The sequence below is a fragment of the Petaurus breviceps genome, unplaced genomic scaffold (assembly GCF_028583685.1).
Source record: "Petaurus breviceps papuanus isolate PSGF00001 unplaced genomic scaffold, PetGlider_PUasm1.0 100, whole genome shotgun sequence".
In the NCBI taxonomy this organism is placed as follows: domain Eukaryota; kingdom Metazoa; phylum Chordata; class Mammalia; order Diprotodontia; family Petauridae; genus Petaurus; species Petaurus breviceps.
Window position 1 is genome coordinate 4481462 of NW_027185573.1, and position 23469 is coordinate 4504930.

The following is a 23469-nucleotide window of genomic DNA, read 5'->3' on the forward strand; positions in this document are numbered from 1 at the left end:
TCAAGTATTCTTGACTCCTGGTCCAATGTTGTGCCATCTAGCTGCCTAAGTAAGTCCCCGAAGGTCTCAGAAGTAGTGAGTGAAAGAGTTAGGATTAGAAGTCAAGATCTCTGATTCCAGTTCCAGTACTCTGAGTCTGGCCCCAAGCCTAACCTTTAGCCCAATGCTGTACTGGTACATTTTTGGAATTCTTTTCCCTTAATTTCAACTCCATATTATCAGAGACCAGAGAGTATCATAACAAGAACAAGCTCCAGGCTGGGTACTAATTATCCACCTCTATCTTCATTAATGAGTTTTCCTGATATAAAGTGAGTTCTGAGTCACAGCAGGTACATTAGACACTTAGATACATTTTCAATGCAATGTACAGGACTGTAGCTGTGTGACTCATATTAGTGCCAATGGAAGCCTTGCCCCTGAATTCTCATGCAAAATACTAACATCTTAGCCTTGGGCTTAAAGGAAAAATATCATAGCGTTTGCCAATTATAGGCCTTCTGCATATAATACACAGCATACCCTTTCACTGCCTTGGAACCTGTATGGAGTTTTTTAAAAAAACCACATGAGGTATTCACCTTACACCACAATAGCTTTTTCTTGGATTAATGTAGTAGCTTCCCAATTCATTTTCCTACTTTCAGTCTTTCACTTTTCCAACCCATCCTCCATGCAGATGTCAAACTGATATTCCTAAAACATAGCTTAGAAGGTGTCACTCTGCTAATCAAAAGCCTTCAATGGATACCCATTGCCATTAGGCTTAAATACAACCTCCTCAGTCTAACATTTTAAGCCCTTCACAATTTGTCTCAATCCCACTGCCCACCTTTGAGGTCTTATACCAAATTACTTTAACAATATCATCCAATGACCATTTTCTGAATGCTTGCTTTGAGTAAATCACTATACTATGTGCTGGGGACCCAAAGAGGATATAGAAAATAGCCTGCACCCTCATGGAGTTTAATATCTTCTGGGGAGTACAGCATGGAAACAGACAGGTATATCCATGACCATGATAACTTGAAGCACCAGGGAGTACTAATAAGTGAAGGTGTTAGGAAAATCCTCTGATATGAATTAGCACCCGTGTTGGGTCTTTAAGAAAGCTAGGTATTCTAAGAGCTAAGGTATTCTGAAGAGGGAGGGCATTTCAGCCATGGGGGACAAACTGTGCAAAGACCCAGAGATAGGAGTTGAATGCTGAGTTTGAGGAACTTCCCTTCCTGAGCTCTCCATTCCAGTAAGACTAGTTGCTAATTGTTCTCTGTATTTGACCTTCCATCTCTTTCCTTTATGCCTTTGCAAAGTGTTCAGTCAATCAACTGTAGAACTTTTGTTTCCCACAAAGCACACTCCTCTCTCCAGTTTTTACTGCTCTGTCTCCTTTTCAATTACTTTATATTACTTCAATTATTTTATATTACATGTTATATTCCTCATTCCCTCATACCTCCTCCCCCTAATTCCCAACAATTCCCAATAGAATATAAACTTCTTGAGGGCAAGGACCATTTCTCTTTCTTCCTTCTCTTTTCACTCTTTTTCCTTCCTTCCTTCCTTCCTTCCTTCCTTCCTTCCTTCCTTCCTTCCTTCCTTCCTTCCTTCCTTCCTTCCTTCCTTCCTTCCTTCCTTCCTTCTTTGCTTCCTTCTTTACTCCCTTCCATTTTTCCTTTTTTTATCTCTCTTCAGACTATCTACATCTTATACATAGTAGGTACTTAATAAATATTTGTTGAATTGAACTATAATTGAATACCTTAATGCTTCAACATTCAATGCTTTCGCCCGTCATGTAACATGTTTCTTCCATGAAAGTCTTTCTTTGATTAAGAGGTAGTGTCATCATTGCTAGAGTGATAGGCTTGAAGTCAGGAAGACAAGGTCAAATCCCATCTCTGGTATTTATTATGTAAGCATGGGCAAGTAATTTAACCCTTGTGTGCCTCAATTTTCCCATCTGTAAAATGGAGGGTTCTACATTACAGCACCACTGTAAGATAATGTATGTCAATTATGTTGAAAACTTTTAACATACTATCTATACTATATGTTATTTATTATGATGATGATATGTCATCATAATATGGAGGCAACTCTGGTTTCTCCAAGGTCTTCTCCAAGAAGCTTTTCTTCTCAGTAGAGCGTAGGCTCTGCCAGATCCTACCAAGGTAGAAAGGCTTTGAGCATAGTTGCAGGGTGATGAGGTAGAGGATGGAACCAAGATGGTAAAGGAAGTCAGCAATTTTGCTGAGCTCTCTCTCTATATAGCTTTGAAAAAGCAAATTAAAGCAAATTATGAGTGGGATAGCCAACAAAAAGTCACAGTAGGTCGTTTTTTTTTTTTCCAGTCCAAGGTAGCTTAGAAGGACAGAAAGAAAGGTCTGTGGTCAATGGGGTGAGAGATGGCTCATCACTGACTGTGAACCTTGAAAGTGCAACAATTAGGGCAGTAGCATAATGCCCAGGGTTGGCAGGAAGACTGAACATCTAGTCAGAAAGATATTTTAATTAGACTCCTATACCAGCACTGGGAATAGGATTGGGCACCATTTGGCATCTCCATAGCTCAGTACCCAGTTCCAGGTTACAGTTTCAGGCTGGAGAAGTTGCTTACTGTTACAAAGAAGCAGGGACCAGCTTTGGTAAGGACAAGGAGGGCAATGACCAGACCAAACCCAAGATCATACCAGTTTGGAAACTCTGAAAATCTATAGGCCCACTGTAATGGGAATGTAAATTTTTAAGATCTTCCCTGCCCCTAGGCTAAAGTGCACCTGGAGCCTGGAGTGGGAGGCTTGTTTTTCAGTAGATACTTCTTGATTGGCCAGTGGGTCAATAAGGTTGTTACATTCTCTGAGCCAGGAGAAGGCTATATAAACCCTGATTTGAGGCTTTGTTTTGGGGCTCACTTTGAGAAGTGTTCTGTGATTTGATATGGATTCTGGGAAGCCGTTGTCCAGAGCCCCCCAGCTTTGAAAAACCCAGAAGTTGAAACCCAGATGTTGATTTGGTATGGATGTAATGGTTGGACAGTTTGGAAAGCTGTCTACTTGATCTGTTTCTGTCTTGATAATTCTGCCTGTATACTTTGAAGTTCAGGGTGCTGACCTTTTTCCCCTGAACGAGGTAAACAATATATGTTTGACTGATTAAAGTAGGCTTGTTAACCCATTTTGAGTTGCTTTCCTTTATCAAAGCAGATCCAAGAACCTGTGTTGGCAGCAAACCCTGAGGATGCTTGGAGTGCTTGCTGCTACACCCACAGACCTAAATATGAAAGCAGCAGGACATAAAAGTCTGAAACTTAGCTTAGTGACTCCCCTTGTCCCAGGGATGAGCAGAAACCACCTCTAACATAAAACCCAAATTCAAGAAATGAGCTGGGAAAATAAGGAAACACCAACAGCAACAAAATAACCTGACCATAAAAAGCTACCATGGTGGCAGGGAAGATCAAGACACAAACTTAGACAAGGACAATGACAAGAAAACATCTATAAGCAAAGACTCAAAGGAAAAAAGCGTATAGATCCAGAGAAAAATTGCATGCCTATTATTTCTAGATCCACAAGGGGCAGAGGCCTGGAGCTGGAGTAGGAAGACATGAGTTCAAATATGGTCTCAGATACTCCCTAGCTGTGCGACCCTTGGCAAATCACTTTGCTTCCATATTTCTCAGTTTAGTCAACTGTAAAAAGGGGATAATAATAGCACCCACCTCCTAAGGCTGTGGTGAGAAGAAAATGAGATAATATTTGTAAGGCACTTTGCAAACCTTGAAGTACTATATAAAGGTTAGCTATTGGTAACAAGGTAGTTTAGTGGATAGAATGCTAGACTTGAAATCAAGAAGACCAGCCTCAGATGCTTCCTAGATATGTTAACCTGGACAAGTCTGTTAGGCTATCTGCTTCAATTTCCTCAACTGTAAAATGTGGCTAATATAAGGGAATAACAAACGGGAAATTCCTTGTAGACATTAAAGTACTACAGGAAAATGATTATTATTTTATGATTACTATTACTGCCTTTGTCTAAGGACCAGCTTTGCTGAATCCAGAGGCTCAGCACCAGGTTGCCTACAGTGTGAGGAATTTTTCAGCTACATAACAGTTCTCAAAGTTGTGGAGAGGCTGCAACTGCTAGCAGGGGAGTTCCCACACCAAAGAAATCCCAGATTCTTGAATTACTTGAGTTCATAATATAGTTGCTATGACCTAAAGATAGCTAGTGGTGACACCTGTTTTCCATGAAATAAGGTTGGATATGTAAGGCCTTTTTCTCTGAAGCCAGTTGGCACTTCCCAGGCAATATGACTACAATCTGGGCAACTAAAATAATCTCTTTTCTCTGTTTATATTACCATTAGAGAATCACCAAATTTAAGAGTTGCAAGCAATCTCAGGGGCTACCTAGTCTAACCCCTATATGAAATGAATCCCCATCAGAACATACCCAGAAAGGAGTTAGTCTGTTTTCTGCTTCAAGACCTCCAAGAAGGGGAAACCTATCACCTCTCAAAAAAGCGGGTCAAACCTAAGCCTGCCTCTCTGCAGCTTATACCCATTGCTCCTGCTTCTGTCTCTTGGGCCAAGCAGAGTAAGGCTAATCCCTCTTCCATCTAACATCCCTTGAGATACCCGAAGCCAGTTATTTCATCCCCCACACCACCACTTTCCTGACTCCTTTTGTGTTTTTTTTTTTCCCATTAAAATTGTAAACTCCCCAAGGGCAGGGACTGTCTTTATATGAATTAGATCTCCAGTGCTTAGCATAGTGTCTAGCATATGGTAGTTGCTTGGATTGGATTGTAAGTAGAAGTGCTAGGATTTGAACTCATGCCTCTAAGTTTATTGCTTTTTTGTATCACACCATGAGACCATAGATTATAGTCCCTTGACACCCCATCCAGCAATTTTTTTCCCCTGGTCCCTGCTGACTCTCAGTTAAACAAGGACACAGTGTGGGCATGGCAACTGTACTCCTCAGCCTTGGAATTAGAATCACCCAATTTTGGAGTTGGAAAAAGACCTGAGGGAAGAACAGAAAAGAAACAGGATCTCATTTTCCAGGGCTTGTCTTGCAAACATAAAGCACTTGTTAGAAACCTTTTTCAGATGTTGACACTGGGCCAGATTTACCACCACATTTGGTCCTTCAGAGAGGGTGGTGCTCCCTTCACCAGTCCATTGACCTCCAGCTGCATAAAGTTTATTATATAGTCTCTTGATGAAGGAAAGTCAAAGGGCTGTCTCTTAATTTATTCCAAGCATTGCTTTATTTTGGGCTATTTTTGCACTTGATCCCAAATGAGAAAGAAGAGGCTGGAAGGAAGAATAAATGCATTTTTTATGAAGGACTGGAGCTGGTCCTCAGTTGGCATCATTGACTTACATAGAATTCTGTGGGTTGGTAAAACATGGGGAAAAAAGATTCTTCCTTTATTAAGTTGCCATGAATTGTAAAGCAGAGCTGTAAATAACTGTTCTTTTTTGGGGGTAGGGGGAAGGGGTCTTGGACTTGTGATTTCTTTTATGTGGAAACTGTCTCAGCCATTGCCAAATAGCAACTCATCTGCAGCTTGAGATTGTAGAGGCAGCTTGCCTGATTCCTGAGAGGCTGAAGGGATCTGAGCCTCAGAGACGTGGAGCAGGAAAGGACATTTATTATGACTTCTTTTACAAGGAGCAAGTGAAGATTCTGAGAGGTTAGATAACTCATTGGGGGACACACAGTAAGGTACACGAGAATCCAGGGCTTACTAACCCAAAGCCAACCTTCCAGTCACTGCTTCAATGCTAACTGTGTAAGAAGCTTCCATGATCCTGATCTTTAGAGAATACTTTGAGGCTTAAAAATCATGTCACAGAAAAGTAATAGCAGTCATTGCAATTATACTCTGAATCAATTTTACAGGGATCTGAATAGAATCTCAGAGTTGAAGGGAGTTTAGAAGTCATCCACTCCAACCTATACCTGACTAAGAATTACTTTTACATTTCCAAAATTAGTCATTCAAGAGTTTTCCTATGGTCCTCCAATGAGGAGGAACATCATCTATTCCAAGATATCCCATTATGTTTTAGGATAATAAGAAGGAAGGAGGAAAAAAGGAGGGAATGAAGGAACAAAGGAAGGGAGGAAGAGAAGGAAGAAAGGAAGGAAGGAAAGATTGAAAGAAAGGAGTGGGGAAGGAGGGAGGAGGAAGGAAAGAAGGAAAAGGAAGGAAAGAAGGAAGGAAAAGGAAGGAATGAAAAAAGGAAAGAAGAATAGAAAGAAAGAGGAGGGGAGGAAAGACTCAAATAGAGCAAGTCTAATCCTTTTTCATCATTTGCATTTTTAAAGATAACTACCTCCTAAGTTTTCTTTAGGTTAACTGCCCTTATGGCATTCAACCAATCCTTATGTGACATGAACTTGAGGCCCTTCACCATAATGGTCTGCCTCCTTTGGTTACTCTCCAGCTAGTCATTGTTTGTCCTGAAATGTCATGCTCAGAACTGAACACAGAAGGTGGACTGCAATACGCCAGTCACTGCCTTATTCCTGGATTCTGTGTTTTCTTAATGAAGCCTAAGATTTCATTAACTTTCTCCACTGCCATCTCATACCAATGACTCAAAATGGCTCTACCCTTACCTCTGGTAAACCAGTAGAATCACATGGTGGGGGTGTTAATGCTGTGGGTACCATTTTTGTTTCTGTGAGTATAAGGATACATTTCCAAGTTAAGTACATCTCAACTGTTCACTAGGTGAGAACAAGAACTTGAAACTTCCTTAGTTGTGAGAGAAAGTGTTTGGATAGGCTGAGAGACCGAACCATACCCCCTGGCCTGTATAAAGTCAGGGAACTAGTCATAATTCAACCAACCAATCAATAAACATTTATTAAATGCCTACTATGTGCCAGGCACCTTACTAAGTGCAGAGAATACAAAAAGAGGCAAAAGGCAGTTCTTGCCCTCAAGGGGTTTACAATCTAATGGGGAATACAATGCACAAATAAATATAAACAAAACAAACTATAGGTAAGGTAACTAGAAAAAAAATTTCATAGGGAAGGCACTAGAATTAAGAGAATTAAAGTACTTGGGGATTCAATAGAATGTCAAGCTGAGAGAGCATTTTATTCAAACCCCTGAGAAGGAACCATTTGTGGGAAAGAAGAGCACCTCATTCTTCCTCACTCTTGACCAGAGGGGAACTTTAGGAACTTCAGAAGTCAAGAGGATTTGGGACTTTGAGGGGCCAAGTACCCAACTTCTAGGCACTCAATATACCAGTGTGAGCAGGAGTTTGGGCAAAGACCCCTAGATTTTATATGTACTATACAATGGCTCCTGAAACAACCAAGTCAGAAAAGTAAAATTTTCGGTATTAAACTAGAAAGTGAAGATTATTGTAAAGTATTTTTTTAAGAGCAAAGAGACATAAGACATTCAAATAGAAGTAATACACCAACAACAGAAGTTTCTTCCCCCTTCTTTTAGTTCTATTTTTTTTTAGTGCCTAATAGTCAATGCCTGAATCATTTTAATGGCAGTATAATCAAAATTGTAGGAAATGAACCCTATGGGAGCTAAAGGTCTATCCGGTCAATGAACAAAGATGTTGACATGACTGTTGTTTTCTACAGGGACCAGAGAAATATCAACCTACCTTAATTACATCTTCATCTGATGATCTACACTCCACAGATTCCAGAAGATCTGTCACGGTGCCATCTTCCTCCACAGAGACCACCTTTACAGGCACGGCAACTGTCTTCCCAGTGAGAATGGCGGTATTCAAGATTTCTGATTCCTGGAAGATGAAACAGAGCCCTGGGTTTTACATTCCTTCTCTGAATGACCTTTCCCCTGAAATGTACTAATTCCCTCTTCTTGTTCCTCCCTGCAAATGGAATCTAATTTGCATTAGTTCCTGGAAAGCCTGGCACTGTCTCAGCAGAGGGGGTTAATGTGACAGGTACAGACATTTTTAGCTGTAATTACTCAAATTCCCAATAAGGAACTCCAAGAACACGATAGAAGAAAAGTGTCCACACAAGGGAGCAAAGAAAAGAATGGCCCTAAATTAGTTCAACATAATACAAGACCATGGACAGAGCCAAGGCAAGGGAAGGTATTTCTGCATAGGCAGCAATATATGAAGTAGTCTACAAAGCTCATATTGTTTCTGGGCCATGAGAAATGTCCTCTCCCCTGAAAAATCTGCATAGGCACTAATCTTATTGATGCCGGATCCTCTCATATATCTGAATGAAGGAGGGGTTATGGTGAATTGGCTGTAATCAATCACCCAAACCAGATTGTGAAAGTGGGACCAGGTCTATTTCTTCTTCTGGAACTTGGACTCCAGCCCTCCTTTCCATGCTAGAGTAGGGTCCCATGGCAGGGACCATCTTTCTACTCTAATAATAGTAGCTAGAACAGTTAACTACATAATAGAGAACCAACCCAGACCTGGGTTTGAATCCAGTTTCTGACCCAAGTTAACTATTTGATCATATCATTTAGATCATTGAAATGTTCACTGCCCCAAGCAATGCTCTAAGGCTCTAAATTGTAGAGCTGGTGCTGATCAGAATTCCTCCAGGAGATTTTCGCAAGAGGAATGCCAAATATGGATAAAACCAAAAGTCAGGACCCCCCCCCCCATATACCCCACAACAAACCAAATGAAATGAATGAATATCTGATGAAAAATCATGGGTACTCTTCTCTAGAGATAGCAAGTCAACAAATATTCATTAAGCAACTACTATGTGCCAGATACTTTGCTAAGTGCTGGAGATACAAAGACAGGTAAAACTATGGCCCTCAAGTAGCTCACATTTTCACAAATAAGTCAACATGCAAATACATATATAACTGCACATGACATGTATGTCTGTATATATAAATCTATACAGATACATGTGTATATGTGATATTACATATATGACACGATAGGTTGTACACATTATATTACATATGACAGATTATCTATTATATCACAGAATATATCGTGCCACATCATTATATATATGATATGTGATCTGATGTGATATGGTATGATATGATATGATATGATATGATATGATGATATATGTATAAATGGAAGCCAATCTAAAAAAAAGCATTAGGGGAGAGGACCAGAATCAAGAACAATATCTTACAGAAGGTGGGCCCTTCTGCCTCTTCCTTCTTTGAGTTGATCTGAGTCTTGAGCTGGCACCTGAAGGGAATCAGGGAAGCCAGAGGCATGGAGGACTAGGGAGAACATTGCAGGAATGGGAGACAGCTAACACAATGGAATGAATAATTTTCACCATTACAGTTCAGATGAACAGTGCTGGGTTGGATTTGAACATAGCTTTCATTAACTTTTCTAGATCTGATTAATACTGTGTGGGGACTGGGGGTTAGGGTGATCCCTAAACATAGACCAAGAGTGACCCCATGGCCATCCCCATTCTGATAATGGTGACTTACAAGGAGAGAATATGAGACCCAGCATGGATGGCTCCATCCTTCCCCTAGCACTCACTCCCCTGATTGTTATCAATAATTATATGACTGGTCTATCCAAGAATACAACAGCAACTTTCCCATTTGTTTACTATCCTTATGCTCAGAAGGCAGGGTAATGGATAGTGCTGGACTTGGAAATTTTTGGATCATACTCTTGAGCAGGAAGCAACTTGAGAGGCCATCTATTCCAACCCTTTCATTTTACACTTAATGAATCCTGAGTCTCAGGGGGGTTAATGACTCACACATCAGAGGATGGATTTGAACTCAAATCCTATCACTCAAAGATTCATACATCTAAAGCTGGAAAGCACCTTTAAGGTCATCTAGTAAACCCTTCTCAAATTACACATGAGGAAAATCAGGCCTATGGAGGTTAAGTGACTTGCCCAAGGTCACATATAGAATAAGCATAAGAAATGGATTTGAACGCAGAACCTAGAGGAGTCAGAGAAGTCCATTGTACAACACTGCCCCTGGGTTTAAATCCCTCCTCAGACACTTACTAGTGTCATTAACCTCTATGAGCCTTGGCTTCCCCATCTCTAAAAATATATAATAATCACTTTTACCTCACAGGACTATGAGGAGAATAAACTGTGAAGGAACTTTTTAAAACTTAATGCACAACATAAATTCAAGCTGTTATTAAATATCCCAGCAGTAGTGCCAGTCCAAACATTTGCCAGTTCATTCAGTTGTTTCTGTAGCCCTAGAGCAAGGAAAAATCTCTTGTGGAAACATGGTGCCATCTTCCATGTAAGCTCAAGATTTTCTTCTTTTCCTCTACTGGAATAACAAATAAGCTATGAATAAGCTTTTGAAAAGTCTTTTTTTTTTGAGTTCACAGAGATTCCAAAGGCCTCCTGGGTCCCCACCAGTTATTCACCTCCTCTTTAGTAAATGGTTCCTGCTCTGGGTTCTGAGCCTGACCTCACTTGAGTTTGGGGAAAAGAAACAAAGTGTAAGAAAGAAACAGTTGCCTTTGGGCAGGGCAAGGAGAGACATGACTCTCCCTTATCCAAAGGGCAGGGATCAGAAAGAGCTTGTCACACAATTGAACAGAAAGATTCCAGCCCCAATCCTAAATCCCTAAGTCACTTACAAATACAGGCATATTCTCCTTTCATTGTACTCCATAGATATTGTGTGTTTCGTTGTTTTGTTTTGTTTTACAAATTGAAGGTGTGTGGCAACTCTACATCTTGGAAGTCAATCAGTGCCATTTTTCTAACTGCTATGCTTACATTGTGTCTCTATGTCACATTTTGGTCATTCTTGCAATATGTCAAACTTTTTCATGATCATTATATGTGATCTGTGATCAGGGATCTTTGATATTAATATTGTAATTGGGGTGTGCCACAATCCACAACCATATAAGACAACAAACTTAATTGATAAAATTGCATGTTCTGGCTGCTCCAGCAATGGGTCATTCCCCCATCTCTCTCCCTCTCCTCCTATTCCCTAAGACACAATAAGATTGAAATTAGGTCAATAAATAACCCTACAATGGCCTCCAAGTGTTCAAATGAAAAGAAGAGTCAGAGTCAATCCATATGGCAAACTTCATTGCTGACTTACTTTAGGAAATTGCCACAGCCTCCCCAACCTCCAGCAACCACCACCTTGATCAGGCAGCTGCCATCAACATCAAGGCAAAACACTCCACCAAAAAAAAAAGCCTTGTGTGATAGTAATGGAATATAAAGATCCCCCTGTATTGGCTTGGTTTTTAAATTGATTGTGTTAAAACCCAGAGCTTGTTAATCCCACCTGTGGGATGGACTTGTTGACTTGAAAAGAGAGACATGAACTGGGAGGAGCTGGTGATGTAGATTTGGAGAGACACAAGAGAGAGGCAGAAGAACTTTTTGGAAGCAGCACCCTCGTGGAGGCAGAGAGAGACTGAGAGGATTGCTGGGGGCTACTTTGAATCGCCCTGGACTTTTGAGACCTGTCCCTGTAGCTGCCAAGGACTGAGGAGACATGGCTGTTTTGCTGGTACTTTGTCTGTCTGTTTTGATGTTGTTTTGCCAGATTTGTCCACTGGTGAAAGACAGTCCTGTTGAAGAAGTCCTGGAACCTGGCTGTTGGCTAAGAGCTCCTGAGACTGTCCTGCAGACAGAGAGTGAATACTGTCCACTGGTGAAGGACAGTGCTGTTGTTGCAGGGGTCTGGGAACCTTTCTGTTGGTTCAGAAGCCCTGAAGAAGGATTTTCTTGTTGTATGTTTACAGAAATCCTGGGAGAGGGTTTTGCTAATGTTTTCAGGGGTTCTAGGACTGTTCTGCAGACAGAGGATGAATTAATGAAGAGACTGGCAATGTATCTTGTGGCCTTGCTAAGCCTTGTCTCCCCAGGAACTAAGATTGCTGAGAACTTGCCTCGTGTCAAGATGAAGAAAAGACCTCCATTTGGGTATTAAGTGCTGTGCTTAAACTTGATGTAACTCTGGGGTAGATTCAATTGTGATCCAGGGGTGGGGAACTTTTGACCTTTTTGTGTTCTATGGTTGAACAAATGAATGTACTTTACTTATGTTTGGAAACTAATCTCCATTTGAGAAGAGGGGCTTTGTGATGGACTAAATGAAGGTACAGCCTAGGGGTGGAGAAGTATTTAGACCAGGGACTTTATAATTGATTGGATGAATGTAAGGTCCTGGGGTGGGGTAGTCCTTGGAGATTATTTAATCACACTTAGTAAATGCTGTATTTTGAATGATGTCATATTTTGATTCCCTCTGTTCTTAATTTGACACTGAATGAAATGGAGAGCACCTATGCTGGTATTCTGAACCTTGGGAAGTTGCCTTTCCTTGGCATGACATTACACCTTGTTAAAGGCTCAAATGATGGTTAGTATTTTTTAGCCATAAAATATTTTTTCACTAAGATATGTACATTGTATTTTAGAGACATTATTAGCATACACTTAATAGACTACTGTGTAGTGTATGCATAACTTTTATATACACTGCGAAATAACAAAAAAAAAAGAAAGAAACTCACACAGGTCACTTTATTGCAATATTGCCTTTATTGTGGTCTGCAAGAGAACCCACAAAGGTATGCCGGTAAAAGAAACCAATGAAGGAGCAGCAACCTGGCCTCATCACACAACAGGCATTTCTTGATGGACAGAAAAGGGAAGAATTTCTCAGCTCCCAGAATAAAAAGTCAAGAGTGCCCTTTAAATATTTGGAGGTTCCGGGAACATGAAGAAGAAGGGGACTGAGGAGGAATACTGACTGGCAGTGGAATACCCATCTGGGCCAGGGGTATTCTTATGCTTGGAACAGAATTTTTCATTCTGTCAAGTGAGATCTGGTCGTGGATTGGGAAGGAAGTTTCCAGATTTTATTGTTCTGCCTTTTGCCTCCTCCAGGGTCCCTAACATTGCAAAGGCTCAGGGATTCAGAGTGTCTCCTTCCCTTCAAAGGTATTGTTGCTTTTACCCAGATAAAGTTGCTATACTTTGTGGCTTTTATTTCCTTGCTTTCTCATTCACTTGCTTTTCAACCCCTTTGAAATCAGATGTCAGACGTCACCATTCCACTGAAACTGCACTCTCCAAGGTCTGATCTGTTCCTTGGTAATTTCAGTGGCCTTTTCTCCACTCTCATCTTTCTTGTCTTCTCTGCAGCTGCCAAAATTGTGTTCCTAAAGCAAGGGTCTGAGCACTCACTCCCTGCCTCATTATGATCCAATGATGCCTTTGACGTCAACAATCTATGAACTCTTCTGTTTGGCATTTAAAGCCCCAAACACACAAGCACACACACACACACACACACACACACACACACACAAATACCCCTTCACAATCTGGCTGTAATCCACTTTTCCAGCCTTATCACACATCATTCCTCTTATTGTACCATACTGTCTAAGTCTAACTGGCCTTCCTGCTGTTCCTCATTCAGGACATTCATGTTCTGTCTAGGTGCCTTTCCCCAGCTATGCCTCATGCTTGGAATGCACTCCCTATTCATCTCTATCCCTTAGAATGCTCTGTTTTCTTCTGATTAGCTCATACATTCCCTTTTATGTGAAATCTTTCTTGATTTCTGAGCTGTTTAGAACCTCCCCATAACAATACCCTGATATTGATTTTACAGGTATACATACACACATATCACATACATACATACATACATACATATACACTAGCTGTGTGACCCTGGGGGGATATGTATATATAAATTGACATATTCATGTGTGTTTGCATATACACATATGTATGTACATATGTGTATAAGCATATCATAACATATTTATAAATGTACACATGTCTATATATAGTTATATATTTATAGATATGCCTATCCGTTTATAGATGTACACAAACATTTGAATTCTGTGACTCAGTGTATATAGAGATACATAAATACACATATACACACAACTACACATCTGTACATATACATAGCTATCTATGCATTTATTTATATTATATGTGGACATCTATACATGTGTTTATATATACAGCTATCTATATGTGTATATGTGTGTATATATGTAAACATGCTTATAAATTTATATACATATATAAACCCTCTAGTTTAAATAGACTCAAGTTCTGTGATTCTGCACACATGTATCAATATACATACACATCTGTATGACATGTATATATGTAGTTATATATTATATAATCATATGAACACAAGTTACGTACAATATGTGAGCAAATGTGGACACACATATAGGCAGGACCTAAACGGCCACATGTGGCCTCAAGGCTGTAAGTTCCCCACCTCTGGTCTATAAAGAAGAGAGAGCAAAAGATTATCTGCAAATAGAAAATAAAAAAACAAATATTTATATTTTTGAAAATTTATTTATTTTTATTTTTCAAAATTTATTTCCACAAGATTTTGAGTTACAAATTTTCTCCCATCTTTTCCCTACCCTCCACCCCAAAATAGCAAAACTACTGAATACCCCTAAAAGGTAAATATTTTTAAAGCACCTATCATGTGCCAGGAACTGTGCTAAACATCAGGGATATGAAGATAAAGAGACTGAACTCAAGGAATGTGTCACAGAGGCAACATGGCATTTCCAGGCATGAAGCAGGAGAGCAGAAGGGAGACTTAGCTTCCCAACTGCAGTTCAGATGATACCCTCTGTACAGAAGTTTCCTCATCTTTGAAATCAGAGAATTGGAAGCAATACACTCTAAGGTTCCCTTCCAATTCTAAATCTATAATCCCATGACCTCAAGTTTGGGAAACAGCTGGTGGACCAGTGACTGGAACGTGAGCGATATGAAGGAATGTCAGATGGGCAAAGTTAAAGAATCCACCCCAAATGTTCACACAGACTGTGCCCGACCTGGTCTGATCGGCCACAGTCAGACACACTGAAACTTGACTCTAACATAGTGATGTCATTCTGGTTGTCTTTGGGAATGGACACCAATCAAGCAATACATATATGTGCATGTGCGCGTGTATATGTATGTGGATGTATCTCTCTCTGTCTTCCTCTGTCTCTCTCTTTCTCTCTCTTGTTGTTCAGTCATGTCCTGATCTTGTAGATTACCTAATTCTTCTCTAGCTCATTTTACAGATGAAGAAACTGACTTGCCCAAGGTCACACAGCTAGTAAGTGTCTGAGGCTGGATTTGAACTCAAAATGAGACTTCCTGACTCCAGACCCAGCACCTCTATGCACTATGGCACCACCTAGCTTCTCCATGTGTTTATATGTGTAGATATGTATATATGTGTATGAATATATATGAACACACATAAACACATACTCATGAATGAGAGTCCATTACTGAAAAACAAAACAAAACAAAACATGATATTGTGGCCTATGAATTCACTTAGAATTTTAGTACAAATTTTTCAAAATGATCCAGAAATCCTAGATGCCCAACTAAGAGAAAAAAAGAAATGAAAAAATACATATCACTGTTTTCTCCATTGGCTACTTTCTCTCCTTAAAATTAAAGTATTAGAAATATACGATTTGTGGCAGCCCTATTAAACATAGGGATAAGTGTATCATCGCACAGATATGACTGAGCCCCAGTTGAATATTACTTTTCTCTATAGGGGTACACAGACATCATTACTTGGGATCAGGGACCAGGCTTGGAAGAGGGTTACAGCTGAGCCAATCACCAGAGAGCAGTCCCATCAAATCCACTTCAAAGCAGATAAGCGGATTCACATCATTTATTTCGCTGTGAGGGAAAATGTGAGCAAAGGCCATTTGGGGAAAGGGGAGATCAAACTTTACTGGCAGCTGAAGCTGGTTTTTAACTTGGGATTTATTCACAAAGGCAGCCATTTCCAATAAGGGGCCAGAGGCTAGCCCGAGGGTCCCTACTTAGACATTTGTAAGAATTTACAGAGAGGAAGCCTAGTGAAACAGGCAACAGGTCACATGGCCGGTGGCATGAAAGGTGAATGTGTCCCTAACATTTTATTATAAGATATCACTAGAACTCAAGAGTAACTTCTAACATATCATTTTAAGGATGATTGTCTTTAATTTGTTTAACTGTCAAATGGAATCCTGGGAGATGTCCGGGAGTAGAATTAACAAAAAAGAACACTAAGGTAGTATACACCCCAGAAGACAGAAGGCCAATTGTGAAGCTGGGAAGATCCAGGTTCAAATTCTGGCTCTGACACATATTAGTTGTGCAACTAAATCTAAATCACTTTTGCCCCTTTGTGTCCCAAGAAACTGTTCAACATGACTTTCTTAAACTGGGCTCCATGAACATAATTTTTTTCCTCTCAATAAAGTTGGTTTCTTTCATAATCCTAATTTTTTTAATTCATCAAATGATGTTATTGTGAGAAGGGGTCCATAGACTTTACTAGATTAACAAAGTTTCATCATACTGAAAAGGTTAAGAACTCTGGTTTAAAAAATTATAAATTATGGATCATTCAATCAACCAACAAGCATTTATTTTGTTAATTAAAATTAAGGCATTATTAATGCAGGGATTAAGGCACTAGGGTAGATGCTGGGGATACAGAGAGAAAAGTATGATGGTCCTTGCCACCTCTAACAATGAAGAGATTTTTTGCATGACAAGTTCCTTCAACTGATGGAATCTTAGTTCTGCACACACAATTCTCAAACCATTCCCACCCTGTCTCCTCCCTCCTTCCCCTCCCCACTCCCAAAGAGGAAACCCAGGGACATAAAGGAAATGAGAAAGCCAAGTGGTGTAATGGAAAGGACTCTGTTTTTGGAATCAAAGGGCCTGGGTTGCTACTTATGCAAATGATCTTAGGCAAGTGACTTAAGCTATGTGTCTCTCAGTTTCCACACCTGTAAAACAAGGAGCTGGAATAGATGATATCTGTGATCCCCGATGGACTAAATGCTCTCTTTCAGCTCTAAGTACTATATAACTCATCTTTCCAGGGACAAGATTTCTTAATCCAGCATTTTCAGCTAAGGATTAATTTGGGCTTAGCCCTTCTTTCTCTCCCTCCTTCTTTGTCTGTCTTTGAGCCTCACACACACACGTATATGTTTATACACATTTATATAGGCATAGGTACACACAAACATATTTGTGCATGCATGCACATACATGTACATGTATACACATACGTGTGTATATATCTATAGCTATACATCTATGTCTGTCCATCTCTATCTGTCTGTGAGAGGTCAATGTGGCATAATTGATAAAGAGCTGAGCAGGGACTAAGGAAGGCCTGGGTTCATTGTCAGGCCTCTGCCATATTGTGCTATGTGTTCTCAGGCAAGTGAGTTAACCTCTCAATGCCTCAGGAAACTCTATATAAAATATAGAGCAGATACAGACCTGCATACACATATATGTGTGTATATATACAAATGCATAATATACACACACGTATTTATATATACACATATATACATGTACATATACACATATATGTGTATATATATACAGATAATCTAGGTGGTGCAGTGGATAGATCGAAAGGCCTGGAAACAAGAAGACTCATCTGCCTGAGATTAAATGTGACCTTCTCAGACACTTACTGGCTGTGTGACCCTGGGCAACTCACTTCACCCTGTTTGCCTCAGTTTCCTCATCTGTAAAGTGATCCAGAGAAGGAAATGGAAAACCACTCCAGTATCTCTGCCAAGAAAACCCCAGTGGAGAACTGGACAGGACTGGACAACAACAGATTAAGTGTATGTCTATATACATATTTACACAATATATACATAAACACACACACACACACACACACACACACACACACACATATATATATATATACATATATATATATATATATATATATATATATACACACACAAATTTCTTTGAGAGTCTCCTGGGGCACTGAGAGATTTAATGACAATGACTTGCCCAGGGTCTCATTGCTAAGTTCTTTCTGAAGGAGGGCTTGACCTATGTCCGCCAGCCTCTAAGGCCAGCCCTCCATCCACTAGTCCAGACTGCTTCTCATCAATATGCTCATGATTCAATTGCTCTCATATTATTATTTTTATGTAAATAGAGAGACCTGGAGATTTCTCCTTGTCACTAGGGACATATAAGTAGCATTTAAACCAATTTAAGCAGTTAGGTCTTGGAGCTCCCCTCCTCTGCTGATCTGTTCAATGGCAAGAAAGACTAAAGTTTCCCTCAGGGCAAGCACATAAAAAGAGTCTTTGATCTCAGAAAGCTATCACTTCAGACTGCCGGTATTTCCAAAGCCTACAGACACCTGAGGAATCCAGATCTGCCTGTTTGTACAGGTGCCAACAGAGGAGGGGGTGGTGACTGACTGAGTACATGACACGGAACTGTGGGGATACAAGGAAACTTCTCATTAACATTCACACCATTTAGATTTACCCCCTGAAATGTATGTCCTGTTTCTCCCCAGATGAATCGAATTGTCATCATTCTATAGTTCCTGATACACTTTCCCAGTATCCCACTAATTTCTTAATTGTTCTGCTGCACACTTCCCAGGGTTTGGGGGAGGAAAGGACTTTGTAAACTTGAGCATTATCAAAATGTGACATTACTTCCAGTAGGTTTTTTTTTAACAGACTCTGACTCTTCGTGACATTATTTCTCAGCAAAGAAACTGGAGTGGCTTGCCATTTCCTTTTCCAGTTCATTTTACAGATGAGGAAACTGAGGCAAACAGGGGTAAGTGACTTGCCCAGGGTCACACAACTAATAAGTATCTCAAGTCAAATTGGAACTCAGGATGAGTTCTTTCTGATGAGTCTTTCTGACTCCAGGCCTAGTACTTTATATCCAATGAACCACCATTTTATTACAGCTTTGATATACTGATCCATTTGTGATCACAGTGATGTTGGGCACTCCCTCCAAGGTTGCAAATTGCAACTCATTCACATATTCTCATCCTTATATGTTCTCTCTCTCTCTCTCTCTCTCTCTCTCTCTCTCTCTCTCTCTATGTGAATATATATATATATATATATATATATATTTATACATATATACGTGTGTGTGTGTATACAGGCAAACTAGCTCATCTTCCTTAGTTCAAATCTGACCTCCTCAGACCCTTACTAGGTATGTGACCCTGGGAAAGTCACTTGACCCTGTTTGCCTCAGTTTCCTCATCTGTAAATGAGCTGGAGAAGGAAATGGCAAAGCACTACAGTATCTTTGTTGTCTCCCTCATTAGAACATAAGTTCCTTGAGGGCAGGGACTGTATTTTGACTCTTTTTATATCTTCAGGCTTGGCACAGTGACTGTGACATGGTAGACCTTTGATAAATGCTTCTTGATTGACTGATTAATCGTGTAGGAAGAGACAAGTTATGAAGGGCTTTGAAGGCCAAATAGAAGATTTTCTGTTTGATTCTGGAGACAATAAGTAACCGCTGTATTGAGTGTGCATGTGTGTGTGTGAGAGACATGGTTGGACCTGAGTTTTTAGAAAATAACTTAGGTGGCTGAATTGGAGGATAGACTGGAGTGGGGAGAGACTGGATGGAGGAAGACCCACCAGCAGCTATTTCAATAGTCCAGGTGGGAACAATGAGGATCTACAGCCAAGTCAGAGGAGAGAAGGGAGCAGATTTGAGAGGTGTTACAAAGGCACAATGCACAGGCATTGGCAGCATGTGAGGAAAAGACCTTGATGACCTCATCCCTTCCTGTCTTTCCAGGATTTTTACACCTTGATCCCTGCCATGTTCTCCCTGATCTAGTGACACTAGCGTTTTTGCTGTCACACAAACAAGATGCACCATCTCTTGATTCCAGGTGTTGTCTCTGGCTGTCTATCTCCCATGCCTAGAATTCACCACCTCCTCATCTCTCTCTGCTGTCTTCTCTGACTTCTTTTAAGTCTCGTCTAAAAGTTCCATTTTCTACAGGAAATCTTTCCTAACCCCCCCCCCCACTTAATGCTTCCTTCCCTTATTTACTTCCTATTTATCCTGCATATAGCATGTTTGTATATATTTGTTAGCTTATTGTTTTGTGGAAGAAAAAGAAGCCATAGGAGGTTTGAGGAGGGAGGAAAGGTTTGTATAATTCTTACTGTGACTTTTTGGTACTTGAATTCTTTCTTTCTATCTACTTACAGTATTATTATTATTTTTTTTAAATCTGGAAGTTCTGGATTTTAGCTATTAATGTTCTGGGTGACTGATAGATTCTTTTTTTTTAAGCAATCGGGGTTAAGTAACTTGCTCAAGGTTACACGGCCAGTTATTTCTGGATGTGGTGCTAAGTATCAGAGCCCAGATTCGATCCCAAGTCATCCCAACTCTGGGACTGGTGCTCTTACTCACTGAGCCACCTGGCCACCCCTGATAGATTCTTTCTATTTCTATTTTTGCTTTTTGGTACTAAGAGATCAGGAAAATTTTCTTTGAAGATTTCTTGAAATGTGACATATTGTATCATTTTTCAAACCATTTCATGGTTTTCAGGCAGTACAATAATTTTTTTTTCTCCTCAATCTGATTTTCAGGGCAGGCTCTTTTTTTTAAATATGAAATATCTTACATTTTCTCCTATTTTTAAAGTCTTTTCAATTTGTTTTATTATTTCTTGTTGTCTCACAATGTTATTTCTGTCTGGTCCATTTAAGTTCCAGGGAGTTTGTTGCTTGGGCAGGGTTTTGTACCTCTTGTGCCAAGCTGTTAATTTCCTTTCCAATTATTTCTTCCATGCCTCTCATTTCTTTTCCAATTCTCTGCTTCTACCATGTACTTTTATTTCACACACACACACACACACACACACACACACACACATGTTAAGACCAGTCTCTGCACACTGGAGAGAATATATGGGCTGGTTCTGCTGTTGGTTTCTTAGGGTCCTGAGTACTGCTATTCCAGGCTCTTAGGAAGAGCTCAAGCTGGTGGCCTGAAAAGTTTCAATGCTCTCAAAATGTTTTGATTCAGGACTAGGTCTGATCACTGTTCCCCTGGTCTGAGTTATGTAACTTCCTTGGGTCTGAGCAACAAGTTTTTGGCCTTTCCCTTTAGAGTTTCAGTAGACTGCTGTTGGACTCAGCCACTATTTGCTAGCCGGAAAGCTTTATAGGTTTCTCTTTTGTCTAGGATTTCTGTTGTGGTTATTTCTTTCCAGTCTATGTTGGAGGCTTTAACTGAGACTTTGTTTGGCTCCTGATTTCTAAGTCAAATAGATACTGTTTATTTATGAACTTGGTCTTTGCTTGGTACCCAGCCTCCGCTGCCTCCTCTGGTTTAAGAGGAAAAGGTAGAGGGGGAAATACAAATTTTGCAGCTAGTTAGCAATAAACATAGGCTAAGAGCTGATTGGACAATGTGGCATTCTGTGAAGTGAAGATCTGACTGGGGATACTTGAATTATCTAGAGAGTTAACCTCAGTAGTTTTACTGTGAAATGTTTTGCTGAAGATAGTGAGAGTCGATTGGATGAGGCAGCATTCTGGTGAGTGAAAAGCTGACTGAGCTTGTCTGCTTTGCCCAGATGGTGAACCTAAGTGGTTTTGCAGTTCCATGGATTAAGGAAATTTCATGTCTCTATAACAGCATAACAGTTATTTTTAGTCATCTTTTAAGAGTTTTTCACTGTTTCATCAGGTCAAAGGCAGAAGAGTAGATTGATCCCACAATAGAGCAGTGAGAACTTGAAAGGGAGCAATTAGTACAGAAGTGGTTTTATGGGGTAAAGATTATTTTTGAAGGGAACAAAGATATAAAGGTGTGCAGTGCAGAGTTGTGAGTTGTTCTGGGTCCACAGTGTTTTTCTGCTCACGTGCTTCCCTGCTAGGTTTCTTGGCTTGCCACATTTCTTCCAGAGACATTGCATATGTTAATGGAATACTATGACCCAAATATATTGGAAGACTGTGATGTTTTGATCACTATTGTATTTTGCTTTATGCTGAGTAATTGATATTACAGCGATTCTTATTTTTGGTTTATTGTTAAGTAAGTTTTTTATGTTTAAGAGTTAAAGGTGATATGGAGATTTATTTTGCATAAATGAGATGAGGTAGGGACTCACAAGTTATAGTGACCAGTAGCAGACATACACCTCTACACAACAGGGTTATAAAAACATGAGAGAGTTTGAATGATACCTTATTGGTGGTAGTCCATCTCCATGAATCTCAGAACTGCCAGTGTGAGGACAAGTTATCTGAGTGGTGAGCAAATTGTGTGTGTGTGTGTGTGTGTGTGTGTGTGTGTGAGAGAGAGAGAGAGAGAAAGAGAGAGAGGGAGGAAGAGAGAGGGAGAGAGGGAGAGACAGAGACAGAGAGAACCCCAGATTGTGTCAGGGCTACACTGTGGGGATCATTTCATGAATGTGCTACATATATAATTATTAGTAATCATTTAATTAATAATCATTTATTAATATATCTATATATGCCTATATATTTCTACATGTTATCTATATAAATCTATCTACTTAGTAGTTTTGTAGAAGCAAAGAGCACTAAACAGTTGAGATGATAAGGAAAGATCTCTTGGGGGGTAATACTTAAAGTGAGCTTTGAAGAAAGGCAGGAATTCTGACTACTAAGTAAGGAGAGAGTGCATTCCAGGCACAAGGGACAGTTTGTGCAAAGGCATTGAGATGGAAATGATGGGGAATGGGAAGATTTGTTTGATTGAAATACACACTGTATGAAGTAGAATAAAGTGTAGCCAGCCTGGCTATCTACACTGGAGACAGAATGTGAAAGTTTTTAAATGCCAAAGAAAAGGATTTGAATTTTATCTTTGGTGTAGTCTAAAAACCCCCGGAGCTTTTTGACCAGTATGGGAATTACTTGATTAGACTTGTGTTTCAGAAATATCATTTTGGCAGTTTCGTGGATGATTGAAGGACAGGAAGATAAATTAGTAGATAGATGAATGGATATATAGATGGATAGATGGATGGATAGATAGACAGGTGAAAGAAAGAAAGAAAGAAAGAAAGAAAGAAAGAAAGAAAGAAAGAAAGAAAGAAAGAAAGGAAGGAAGGAAGGAAGGAAGGAAGGAAGGAAGGAAGGAAGGAAGGAAGGAAGGAAGGAAGGAAGGAAGAAAGGAAGGAAGGAAGGAAGATAGATAGACAGAAAGACAGATAGACAGATAGATAGTAACAGTCCAGGAAAGAAGTGACAAGAGCCTGATCTAGAGTGGTAGTTGTGGAAGTAGAGAGTAACAGATGAATAGAAGGGATGTTGTGGGTACAGATAGAATCAAGAGGATTTGGCTAGTGATTGGATATGAGAATTTAGATGGACAGGGAGAATGAAGAGTCTAGGCTAATTTCTAGGTCATGGACCTGAGTGATTGGAATATGGTTGGAATGACTGGAATTATGATTGGAATATGAATAAGAAGTTCAGAAGAAGGGTGAGTTTTTTGGGGAAAGATAATCAATTTTGGTTTTGACATGCTGAGTCTGAGGTGCATATGGAGAACCAGAAACTCTGAGAGACAGACAGACAGACAGAC

General features: G+C 39.9%; 1 protein-coding gene across 1 annotated transcript in view; it reads right to left on the minus strand.

Moving 5' to 3' along the window:
* Positions 1-7985, minus strand: part of LOC138164174 (transmembrane protein 132D-like) — a 150144-nt gene extending 142159 nt beyond the window's left edge. The window contains exon 1 of the mRNA XM_069092128.1: positions 7671-7985. The gene's annotated coding sequence lies outside the window, so the exon portion shown is untranslated. The remainder of the gene's footprint in view (positions 1-7670) is intronic.
* Between the last annotated feature and the right edge of the window lie 15484 nt (positions 7986-23469).